Below are 11,795 nucleotides of genomic sequence, written 5' to 3' on the forward strand. Positions count from 1 at the left end.
AGTCTTTTTATGAATCATGAGGGCTTTGATCTAAGTAACAGAACAATCAAAACTATTTTACAGAAGAGCTTTCTGTGGCTGCTTGATAACTACTTTCTTGTAGCAAGGATCTTAGCATTTGAAGAAATTATTTTTCACATTATAATTTCAGAAAAAGAAACCTAGCATACAAAGTAATCTTTTGGTTCTAATGTTTGTTACCAGTCTGGGTTGAGTCAAGAAAACAGAAGCCATGTTAATTATTTCAGAGAGAAGGAATTTAATACACAGAAGTGGGTAAGTATTGGAAAGCCAAATGAGAAGGAAGCAGATGTTGACGGAGTCTGGGCCCAATAACTTAAATGAGCAACTACAGAAATGAGAGACAGACAGAAATGAGAGAGAATCAAAGAGAATCTGGGATCCCTGAGAACCAATGCTTGGAGCTCTGACTGGTGCCTCATGGCCAACAGTTAAGGCTTGGAGGGCCAAAGGGTAGGGCCAGCTGGTGCGGAGTTCATGGGGGTGGGGCAGGTTACTTACCTTCCTTCATCATCTCCATTTACCTGTGGTTCTCCCCAGGCATGGGAACTGCAACTCCTGTTCTACATGTAAAAAGGAAGAGTGATTCATGAAACTAGTTTAGTGAGTACCCCAGAAAGTATGAACATGGCCATTTCTGTTTGAAGTCTTATGTTCTAGAGGGCTCTTTCTGTAAGGATTACCTTAGGTTACAAGTGACAGAAACACAATTGAACCACCTGGACCTAAGTGAGCATCTTGGTTCCTGTTGCCAAAGAGCAGAAAGACAATGGTGGGAGACAGTCCAATGACTCTGTGTCAACTTCATTTTTATATCGTGGCTTCTCCACAAGCTGGGGTAATGAATGCTCGTGTTTTTGATCAGATAGGGAAAGGGCCTCTCCTAGCAACGATGAGAAAAAAAAAATCTGGGAAAATATTGAGTGCCCAGTGGTTATCTTGTGTTGATAACTTGGGACCAATCCCTGCAGTAGAGAGTAGATTCTAGTGCTGTCCTCTTGGGTCAGTTCTGCCTTCAGACTAATCACTATGGCAGGGAGGTAGGCTCAGCCCATTCAAACCATGATGTCTTGGGAGGGAGAAACAGTTTTCTTAAATGAAGAGAGGTATGGTCACCCAAAGAAGAGGGTAGTAATCATAAAAGTCTACCCCAAGGGCTATTCAAAAATTGGGGATGTGAAGATTGGATTGTCTTCCCTACACATTGTGCAAGCCTGCCCAAATGGACACAATTTTCTATCACTTCCTGGAGCCTCACCCTTTGCCACGTGATGTTGTAGCTCTTTGCATCCAGAGGGACTTGCAGTGGCCCATAACCTGCTGCTAATAGGCAGTGGAAGTGACGCCATGTCGGTGTCAAGCCTGGGTCTCAAGTGGCCCGTGCACATCTCTCCCAGCTCTTGGAACTTTGCTCAGCTGCCAGGTGCACACACCCAGGCTAGACTAATGAAGGCTGAGAGACCACGTGAAGAAGAATCAAGCCGTGCTCTAAGATGAGCTCAACTTAGAGCAGCTGCTCTTCCCCCAGCCCCGCAACGGCTGACTCAGCAGCCTATTGGAGATGCATGGGCAAATGCAGGCTAACCAAGGCTGGCTGAAAGAAGGCTCCCGTGGCCCAGACCAGAAGAACCACTCAGTTCATCTGGAGACTCCTGAGCCATGGCAAGACACTGCATTTGGGGAGTGGTTTGTATTCAGCAATAGTTAACGGACATGGCAAGTGCCTTCCCTCCTGTGTTGATTTCAAGAGAGATGTAGATATTTACATGCCTCATTCTTTTTGGGGAACTGAAACCAGAGACATAAAAATTATTATGTAACAGGACAGATTTTTTTTTTTTTAGGACAGACTTTTTTTTTTTTTTTAAGATTTCATTTATTTATTTGACAGAGATCACAAGTAGGCAGAGAGGCAGGCAGAGAGAGAGAGGAGGAAGCAGGCTCTCCGCGGAGCAGAGAGCCCGATGCGAAGCTCCATCCCAGGACCCTGGGATCATGACCTGAGCCGAAGGCAGCGGCTTTAACCCACTGAGCCACCCACGCGCCCAGGACAGACTTTTTTTTTTAAGGCCACACCTACTTCCCCAGGAAACCTAGTTATTGCAAAATGACCTTATAGCAAGAATAACTGATTTTGCAACATCTTAAATGCCACAACAAAACAATAGCAGGGTAGATGCTCCCCTGAGGGTAAAGTTTCACTGTGGGGATGGAATAGATTGGGCATCATCGAAAGTTCCCACAAGCTGTTCTTATCTGCGAACTTCTCTCTCTGAATTGCCTCCTTCAATTTCTTCAAGTTTCTATCTTAAGTCAGATACTGTGACCTAAAGACTGGTTATGGGGTTTGTGCTAAATAGTCTGTGACTTTTTAGGATGCTTTTTCTCCTTGTTCATGCCTGTAGGCATATCTTTCTAGGCATAAACTTCTACTAGGAAAGAAGAGGAAGGAGGGAGAAGACTGTCAACGGAACCAGCCAGTCTGGTTAGCGCTGAGTCACTCTTTGACGATCAGTGGCAGAAGCTGAACTGATCCCTCATTCGGATTTCCATGATGCCTTTTTCTACTCTAGCCACAGGTCCCAAGGAGTGAACCATAAAAGGAAACATCTTACAGGAAAAGTTGAGGTGACTGTTCGTTAACCAGAGCCTGAAGAAGTTAACCAGACAGAGCAGGTTAGTTTCCCTGCAGAGGGGTTACAGAGCCTGACTGACTGGGGGGGAAGGAAGTATCCAACTGGCTGTGGCCATCCTGATCTGTTTAACTGGAGGAAAAAATCCAGAAGCCCTCGTGAAGGTCACAATCCAGAGTCCAGGGCTCACTGAAAGACCCAGACCTCATCACAGGACTGAAGAACACATCCCTTCCCCCCACACCTCACTACCGCATCATAAAGGCAGATTTATTTACAGGAGTTCCCTTTACTGAGTACTTCCTGTCTGGCTGTCAGAAAACATGACCGAGGCACACCAAAAGGTGGAAAACACCATTTGAATAGACGGAGCAAACGCCAGAACCAGACGTGGCAGGGACGCTGGAATTATCAGACCGGGAATTTAAAATAACGATGATGAACACACTAAGGGTTCTAATGGAGGAAACAGACAGCGTGTGAGGACAGATGGCCAATGTCAGCAGAGCCATGGAAGTCGTAAGAAAAGTTCAGGGAACTGTTGCAACATTTTTCTGACATTCAAAAATTCTAAAACTTTTCATAGTCACGTTAACGACATAAAAGATATACTTGGTCCTCAATAGAGAGACTTTTATCAGGTCCTTCTTAGAACCTGGAAGACAAATGGTTTAAAATGATTCCTCCATCCTTCCCGTGCTCTTGCCCCCAAGTTGGAAGCATCTGGGTCCTGGTCAAGGCGGCAGTTAAGCAACGGGTTGGAAGTTCTGTCTTGGCTAGTTTTCTGTTTCTGGAATACAAGTGTTTTGAGTTCAACCCTTACTTGGGGGTTTCGTTCCTCTGGCTTCACGTGGCTCAGGCTGGGCTAAAATTCATTACTACTACTGAGTTACGAATAGCTTCCAAGGGGCTGCTGTCCTCCTGGGATGGGGTTGGACGCCAGGGTCTCCTCCTCAGTATTCCTCCCTCTCTGGCATTCATGAGACCCAGGAGAGGATGGCTTGGACTTCTGGAGGTCATACTCTTCTACACTGTTGTCTGGACTGAGGAAAATGTCTGCTGCTGTGAGGTATTAGCTCCATGGGGTTCATACCACGTTATGGGTACCGGGGGTGGGGGGCAGGTTATGTGGAGTCCATCCTTGCCTGTAAGGGTTACATGTCAGCTGGCTTGGAATCAACACGGACCTGATGCAGATGTGTGCAGCTATGAAGTGACAGGGCAGTGATGAATTGTTTCTTTTACAGGGATGTTTGTAGGGATGCGGGAGGGAGTAGGGCCCCTACAGCTGTTTCCGCAGCCGAACTCGCCTGCTCGGCTGCATCTCTCCAAGCAACCCAGTCCCTCCATGGCAAGTCCACGTAGCTCCTCTTCCTGACCAGCATAGACAAACTTGTGACTGGAAAAGCCTAGAATAGGATTTTCGTGGATAATGGTAACGTGGAAACTTACCTACGTGCCAGGTGGGATTAATTACCTGTTTCCTTAGAACACCTGTGTAAAAGGATACCATTGTTATTCCTATTCCATGGACAAGGAAACTGAAGAAGACAGAGAGTAGATGACTTGCCCCAGTGGTACAATCAGGAGGTAATGAAGCCAACTTGAACTCAGGGAGTCTGTCCCTAGAGCTGAGCTCTAGGGCTCTAGGCCATGCCACGTGGCCTCTCACCACTTATCAGATCTCTGCTTCCTCCTCCCACCCGGGGACATTAGTGAGTCAGAGCTCTGACAAGGAAGTGAATGTAAACAAACTCAACAACACCCCCACCATCAGAGCAAATAAAAACAAAACAAATCCAAATGAACAAACCGTTATCTCATGGTCTTTCCTGACCTTCACAACAGCAGTGCCTGTTTTCTCCACAAGATGGCAGTAATTCCACATAGTTTTGCTCCCCAGTAGTTCCGTTTGGGCAGCCACTGAATAAATACACGGGTAATATTACAATTTAATTGTGTTACAATTTAAAGAAATCTGATAACAGCCATCTCACTTGTCAATATTTTAAATTGAATTAACTCATAAAATCAGGGAAGGCTATATAAACTCTGTAAAAACAAAACAATGACCCTTTTCTTCCTGTGAGAATGTATGACTGCCCCAAGGCACTCACATAAGGGCACCAGTGTGCACATACATACACCTCCCCTCACCCCCACACATTCCCCTCGTCTCACACATTCTCCCGCATCCACCCACATACACACATCCACACACCCACAGCAACCCACACTCATGTCTATACACCCACACACATCTACTCCCCTCCACAGCCACAAAGATATATAGACACACATGTCGACACACACATACACAGATACACACATTCCAGCAAGAATCTTTTTTTTTTTTAAGATTTTATTTATTTATTTGACAGACAGAGATCACAAGTAGGCAGAGAGGCAGGGGGGCGGGCGGCGGGGAGCAGACTCCCCCCTGAGCAGAGAGCCCGATGTGGGGCTCCATCCCAGGACTCTGGGATCATGACCTGAGCCGAAGGCAGAGGTCTTAACCCACTGAGCCACCCATGCACCCCAGGAATCTTTTTTCAAGGCATCTTTTAAAAATCTCTTAAGAGGAAAGAATAAAAGTTTTTCTGTGCCTATTTCATTACTATCATTTGCTAATCTTTTTTGTAAAAACATTACAAATTACTGTCTTTTAAAAAAATCACTGCATGACAGGACCTCCAACTCCTATAAAAAAATCTTTCCTCCCAAAAAGAGCTTCTGCAAAAAGAAACCATCAACAAAGTGAGAAGACAACCCATAGAATGGGAAAAATAACTCGCAAACCATGCATCTCATAAGGGGTCAATACCCAAAACGCATAAAGAACTCTCATAACTCAACAGCAAAACCCCCATATAACCCATTTAGAAAATGGGCAATGGATCTGGATAGACATTGTTTCCAAAGACGATGCAGGAAAGGCCAAGCGCAAGTACTTGAAAGGATGTTTCACATCACCAGCTCTTAGGGAAATGCAAACTAAAACCACAGGGGGGAGATCTCATCACGCCTGTTAGGCCATCATCAAAAAGACAAGAGATAACAAATGCCCCGTGGATGTGGGAGAAAGGGAACCCTTGTGCACTGTTGTTGAAACTGAGGGTTGGTGTCCACAGTGGAAACAAGATGAAGGATTCTCAAAAATTTAAAAATAGAACTAAATATGATTCAGCAATTCCCCTTCTGGGAATATATCTAAAGGTCCTACAGGATATCTGTACTCCCATGTTCATAGCAGCAGTATTTACAATAATTAAGACAAGGAAACAACCCAAGTGTCCATTGATGGATGGTGGGTGAAGATGTGGTATATACGTACAATGGAATATTACTCAGCCATTAAAAAACCAAGGAAATCCTACCATTTGTGATGACATGGACCTCAGCTGAAGGCATTATGCTCAGTGAAATAAGTCAGACAGAGAAAGACAAATACTATATTATCTCATTTCTATGTGGAATCTAAACAAAAAATACCCAAAACAAACAAACAAAAAAGCCAACAAACTCACAGAGACCAGATTGGTGGTTACCAGAGGTGGAGAGTGGGGGGGGGGGGGATTGGAGGAAGGTGGTCAAAATGTACAAGCTTCTGTTGTAAGATAAGTAAGTACTACAATATATTGTACAATATGATGACTATAGCCCGCATGGCTGTATGATACAGAGGAAAGTGAGTAAGAGAGTAAATCCTAAGAGTTCTTAATAAAGAACATTTTCTCCCTTTCATTCTTTTCTTTCTCTTCTATCTGTATGAAAAGATGGATGTTAGCTGAGTCTACCAATGGCAATTTTTCACCATATGTATAAATCAAAACATCATGCTCGACACCTTAAGTCTGTACAGTGATATATGTTAATTATTTATCAGTAAAATTAGAAAATTTTTTCTTCTCCAAAATTCACTGAAAAACAGTAATTCTCTTCTACCTTACAGATACACTAGCCTATGCCCGTGTTTCTGAAACCATTATTTTATTAGCATTTCTTTTTCATCTATTCTTTATATTTCTCAGTGATCCCCCAAAGTATCTACTTCTCACTGGAAGATTGGTATGCCAAAATATCCAAAACTTTAACAGCCAGAGGCAGGTGTGAACTTACGATCCTCTAACTTCAAAGATCTTCATAAAAACAAGTTTTCAGCTTCGTTTTCTTCTTTTGAGAAAGCACCACCTACTGGCAAAATTTGGTATTGCAGTGCAGGTCTGGTTAATGTCCAATCCCCTAAACCTTGTATTAATAAGAGGTAAAAAGAGAAATTGTTTTAATTACAAAATAATTTCTAATTTAATGTTACACTGTGTTCCATGAGTCTAAGCCACATTTAAAATATTTATGTTGGCCCCAGTTTTCCACACCATTTAATTGGGGGAATCCCTCAGTAATGACTGTTTTTTTAGATTTACATGCAATTTTGACTAAGGAAAGTTTCAGATGTTACTGATGCAGATTATACTTTCATTCCATCTCTATCAGTCAAGATCCATGTCATTTATTAAAACCCTGTGAAGTTTTGTTTTGCAGTTTGGGAAAGAGAAAGAAATTTATTTTGGGGGAAGAAAAACGGCAAGAAAGAAAGGAGTGGATAACAATGTTTATTCGACTTCCTGGTTTATAGTTGAACTCCTCTGGAGTGAGGAATGAGGACCGGAATTTGATAGAATTATTTTACTTGAGGACTTCCTTCCAGGCAAGGGGTGATCCAGAAGTTGATAAAAAATACCAAGAGAGGGGCGCCTGGGTGGCTCAGTGGGTTAAAGCCTCTGCCTTCGGCTCGGGTCGTGATCCCGGAGTCCTGGGATCGAGCCCCGCATCGGGCTCTCTGCTCAGCAGGGAGCCTGCTTCCTCCTCTCTCTCTGCCTGCTTCTCTGCCTACTTGTGATCTCTGTCTATCAAATAAATAAATAAAATCTTTAAAAAAAAAGTCAAATACTCATTTATTAAAAAAAAAAAAAATACCAAGAGAGAATTTGTGATTCTCTTGGTCTAACAGAACTGCCTCGGAGACCAGATGTCAAAATGTGACGCAGAGCAAGGAAGCAGCCTGTTGTCCTCCACACTGCCAGGAACCCAGCACTGCTGTGAGAACCCGGCCTCCACATCATTTGGAGTTCAGTATGACCACTGGATTCTCCTGACGGGCACTGGCAGTACTGAGCCTTCCTCAGGCAGGAGGCTTCGCATGTGGTGGGAAAGGAGACGGGAGAGCCAGAAATGGGGAAAAAATGGTGGTTGCCTCATGCTGACTGCGGCTGACAGCCTGTCAAATAGGACAGGACAGGGGTTATGGACATTGGGGAGGGTATGTCCTATGGAGAGTGCTGTGAAGTGTGTAAACCTGGCGATTCACAGACCTGTACCCCTGGGGCTAATAATACATTATATGTTAATTAAAAAATTAAAAAATTAAAAGATTATATTAGGCTAAAAAAAAAAAAAGGGACAGGATAGGACAGAAAGGCCCATGTCTGGGAATCAGACAGGTGCATGTTTCATCTGTCATAATTTCTCTAAAAATTAAGTGCTTCTTTTTTTCTGTATATTATGATAAAATTATAATCACATATATGGTATGTTTAAAGTAGTCACAGGCTAATGAGGTCTGGGATATTTGGGCAACATCCAGTCGCACCACCAGCAGCTTCAATGGTGACCTTTGCTACCCATGGTGCAATGCGGGCAGGTGTAACTGGAGAATCACCACCTCTGGGGGAAAGGGGTAGGGCACAGAACCCGCTCCAGCTTCTCTATCGTCACTGCATCCAAGTTGGGTGGGAAGGAGAAGGAGGATAAACATGGGGAGAGGGGCTGAGGAGAATTGTCTTCAAACTCCTGTCTGCAGCTTCACTGTTGACTTCCAGAAGTTTCTTGGACATTGATCAGGGTTAACTCGGGACTTGGCTCCTTCCATCTGAAAAGCACACATTAGTTTTCACAATAGCGTGTCAGACGTCTAAAGCCATAGAAGAACAGAGACAGGAAATGAAAGGTGATAAAAACCACAGACCCCGGTCACCGCCATTCTCGCCACAGCTGCGTGGCGTCCACACACAGGCGAACTTCAATGGAGGCTCTGCGCCTGCAAAACTGCCCGGGGACCTGGCCTCCTCACCCCTCCTCACATTTCGAGGTGGGCAACACCAGCTTTTGAATCAGGAAGCAATTTTAAAATCAGTCCTGTTTGGATCCCGCAGGCCTGGTTTCAACTGATTAATAAGCTATGCGTGCGAGGCCCCATCCGTTTACCTCCCCTGGGGAGCTCTCCTCCTCACCAAGCCCACCCTCGGAGCATCTGCAGACGGGACCCTCTTCCCCCTGGTGACAGAACCCCCCCTCCCCCCACTGTAGGATTCCTGGCCGTCTTACCCAGAGGGACCTGCCCCGTGCTGGCCTGACCTTGCCAGGAGGAATTTCTTTCTTCAGCTTGAATTTCCTTCCCATCTACCTTCAGGCCTTTACTGCTGGCCACACTCCCGTTTGACCACCCTGAATAAATCTTCCCTGCCTCCCTGACAGCTGCTGATTTGGCTTCTTTTCTTATTTTATTTTATTTTATTTTTTTTAATTGAAAGTAAACCTTCAAAGCGGCCCAGCCACCTGAGAAGCTCCGCTGAGCCCTGCAGCTGGGCCAGTGAACCTCAAACAGAATGCTGCATTTTATGGTGTCCCCCTCCTGTCCTGGGGGTAGACAGGGATCGCCGGGGCTTTGTGTGCTGCGGGGGCCACTCAGCTTTCAACTCAGCCTTTGCATTAGAAGAAGGGAATTTGGACGTGGGTAAAGTGGTTGTGGAAAGGTTTTGAAAGTGGCTGTGTGACCTGAGACAGGTGCACAGAGAGAGAGAGAGAGAGAGAGACTGGCAGAGACAGAAGGAAAGAGAAAGGAAGGGAGAAGGGAGAGGGAGGGAGAGAGACATTTGTAGAGGGAAGTGTGTTTGCAGATAGAATGCAAGTTGGATTTATTTATAAGATAAATCTAAAGGGTCTCTGTGTTATCTGCTTAGACGGTTGGGGATACGTTGCAGAAAGTAATTAATTTAAAAAGTGTACTCATCCAAACAATCGGTTTGTGGCACCAGGAAGCACCAGTGCATTGGACGGTACGGAATTAGGATTCAAGGTGCCTTGATTTTGTTCTAGGGTCTCCTTAGGTACTTTGTTATTGTCAGCGGGTCGCTTCGGATTTCTAGATCTGCCCCCAAACACACATTTTTTTATTATGGAAATTCAAAATTACACAGAAAAGTTGAGAAAAGAATGGAACAAATACCCTTGTACCCACTACCTCGGTTCAACCGTGGTTAACAGTTCTCCCATATTTGTTTTACCTTTAATTTATCTCTGTGTCTGGGTGAATACATTCTATCCCCCCCTCCACACAGGCCTATTTGTTGAACCGTTTGAAGGTAGGTTACAGACGTTGTGATGCTTCATCCCTAAGTGGTCCAGCTGCATTTCCTAATAAGGACATCCTCCTGTCCAGCTACATGATGTGATGATCACACCTAGGAAACTGGAAAACGATTCCCTAACAACATTTAACATCTGGTCCATATTAAAACTTCTCCAGCTGACTCCGAATGATCTTTTATAACTGGTTTTTGTTTTGATCCAGGAACCAATCAAGACTCACTCATAAATTTGGCTGTTAAGTGTTTTTAGTCTCTTGGCCTCTTTTCTCTCTTCGAAGTAGAACCTCCATACAAAGTGTATGGACCTTAACTGTGTACCTTGGTGAATTTTTAAACAACTGATTTTGTTTTCATTTATTTATTTTTTAAGATTTCATTTATTTATTTGACAGAGAGAGACTGTGAGAGAGGGAACACAAGCAGGGGGAGTGGGAGAGGGAGAAGCAGGGAGGAGCAGGGAGCCTGAGGTGGGCTTGATCCCAGGACTCGATCCCAGGACCCTGGGATCATGACCTGAGCCAAATGCAGATGCTTAACGACTGAGCCACCCAGGTGCCCCTTGATTTTATTTTTAAGAGCAGTTTTAGGCCTTCATGAATCTCTTATGTAAGCACTAGCCAGATTGATAAATAGGATATTTTTATCACCCTGGAAAGTTTTCTCACAGCTTTTCCTTATCAATATCTCTTCCACTCCATCTCCCCGAAGAGGTGAGGATCTGGAGTTCTGAGAGCTTTTGGCTGAGAGTATAAATTGGTTCAGTCACAATTTTAGGAAAATTGTTTGCCAGAATCTAATAAATTTCAGGTTGTACTGACTCTATGATCCAGTAATGCCATTCCTCAGTATATACTCATGAGAAATGATTGAATATGCCACAGAGAGACCTGTGCAAGCAGCTCATTATTTGCTCATTATTTTCCAAACTGGAACTATCCCACATGCCCATCACCAATAAAACAGATAAATAAATGCTGGTATATTTGTGCAGAGGAATACGACACAGCAGTAAAAAAAGGAGAGCAATACTGAATCATGCAGTAGCTTGGGTGAATCTTGGACATTATCTCGAGCAATAACAGCTTGATACAAGGAGAGTATATATGATCCTCCTATATAGAAGTAAAAAATACACAAAAATCATCTTTTATGAGAGGTGATTAGTTTCCTTTAATTGACAAACACCACATTTCATGGCATTTTCTTTTTGAAGAGACCAGGTGAGTTGTTCTGTAGATTGTCTCATATTCTGGATTTGTCTGATCATTTCGTCCTTTACGTTGATCCTTTGCAACTGCAGATCCATAAGATCCATGAGAACTGAGCTATAATGTCCTAAGGCACCCATTTTATGTCATGAATTAACTTCTACCCATTCAGATAGAATGGTACCCGTTGTGTTTCTTTGGGAAAATTAAGTCAGTCATTACTCAACTCATCTTCTATGATCTCTGGTTCAGCTGGAGTGTGTGTGCAGGACGGTGTCCTGGACGTCAGGTGTACAGGCTGAGGGGCATCGAGTTAAACATTTTTGGCAAGAATATTTTCCAAGTGGTGCTGTGCACGTCCCACTGTGTCATGCTGAGAGGCATTTAATGGTGGATTGTCCCACTCTTAGTGATGTGGATGTGGAGTTTGATCACTTGGATAAGGTGGTGGCAGCCAGATCTCTCCATTGCAAAGGACATTTTCCCAAGTCTCCGTGGCTTAATGA

This window comes from Enhydra lutris, unplaced genomic scaffold (assembly GCF_002288905.1).
Source record: "Enhydra lutris kenyoni isolate GAN:26980312 unplaced genomic scaffold, ASM228890v2 scaffoldscaffold8, whole genome shotgun sequence".
In the NCBI taxonomy this organism is placed as follows: Eukaryota; Metazoa; Chordata; class Mammalia; order Carnivora; family Mustelidae; genus Enhydra; species Enhydra lutris.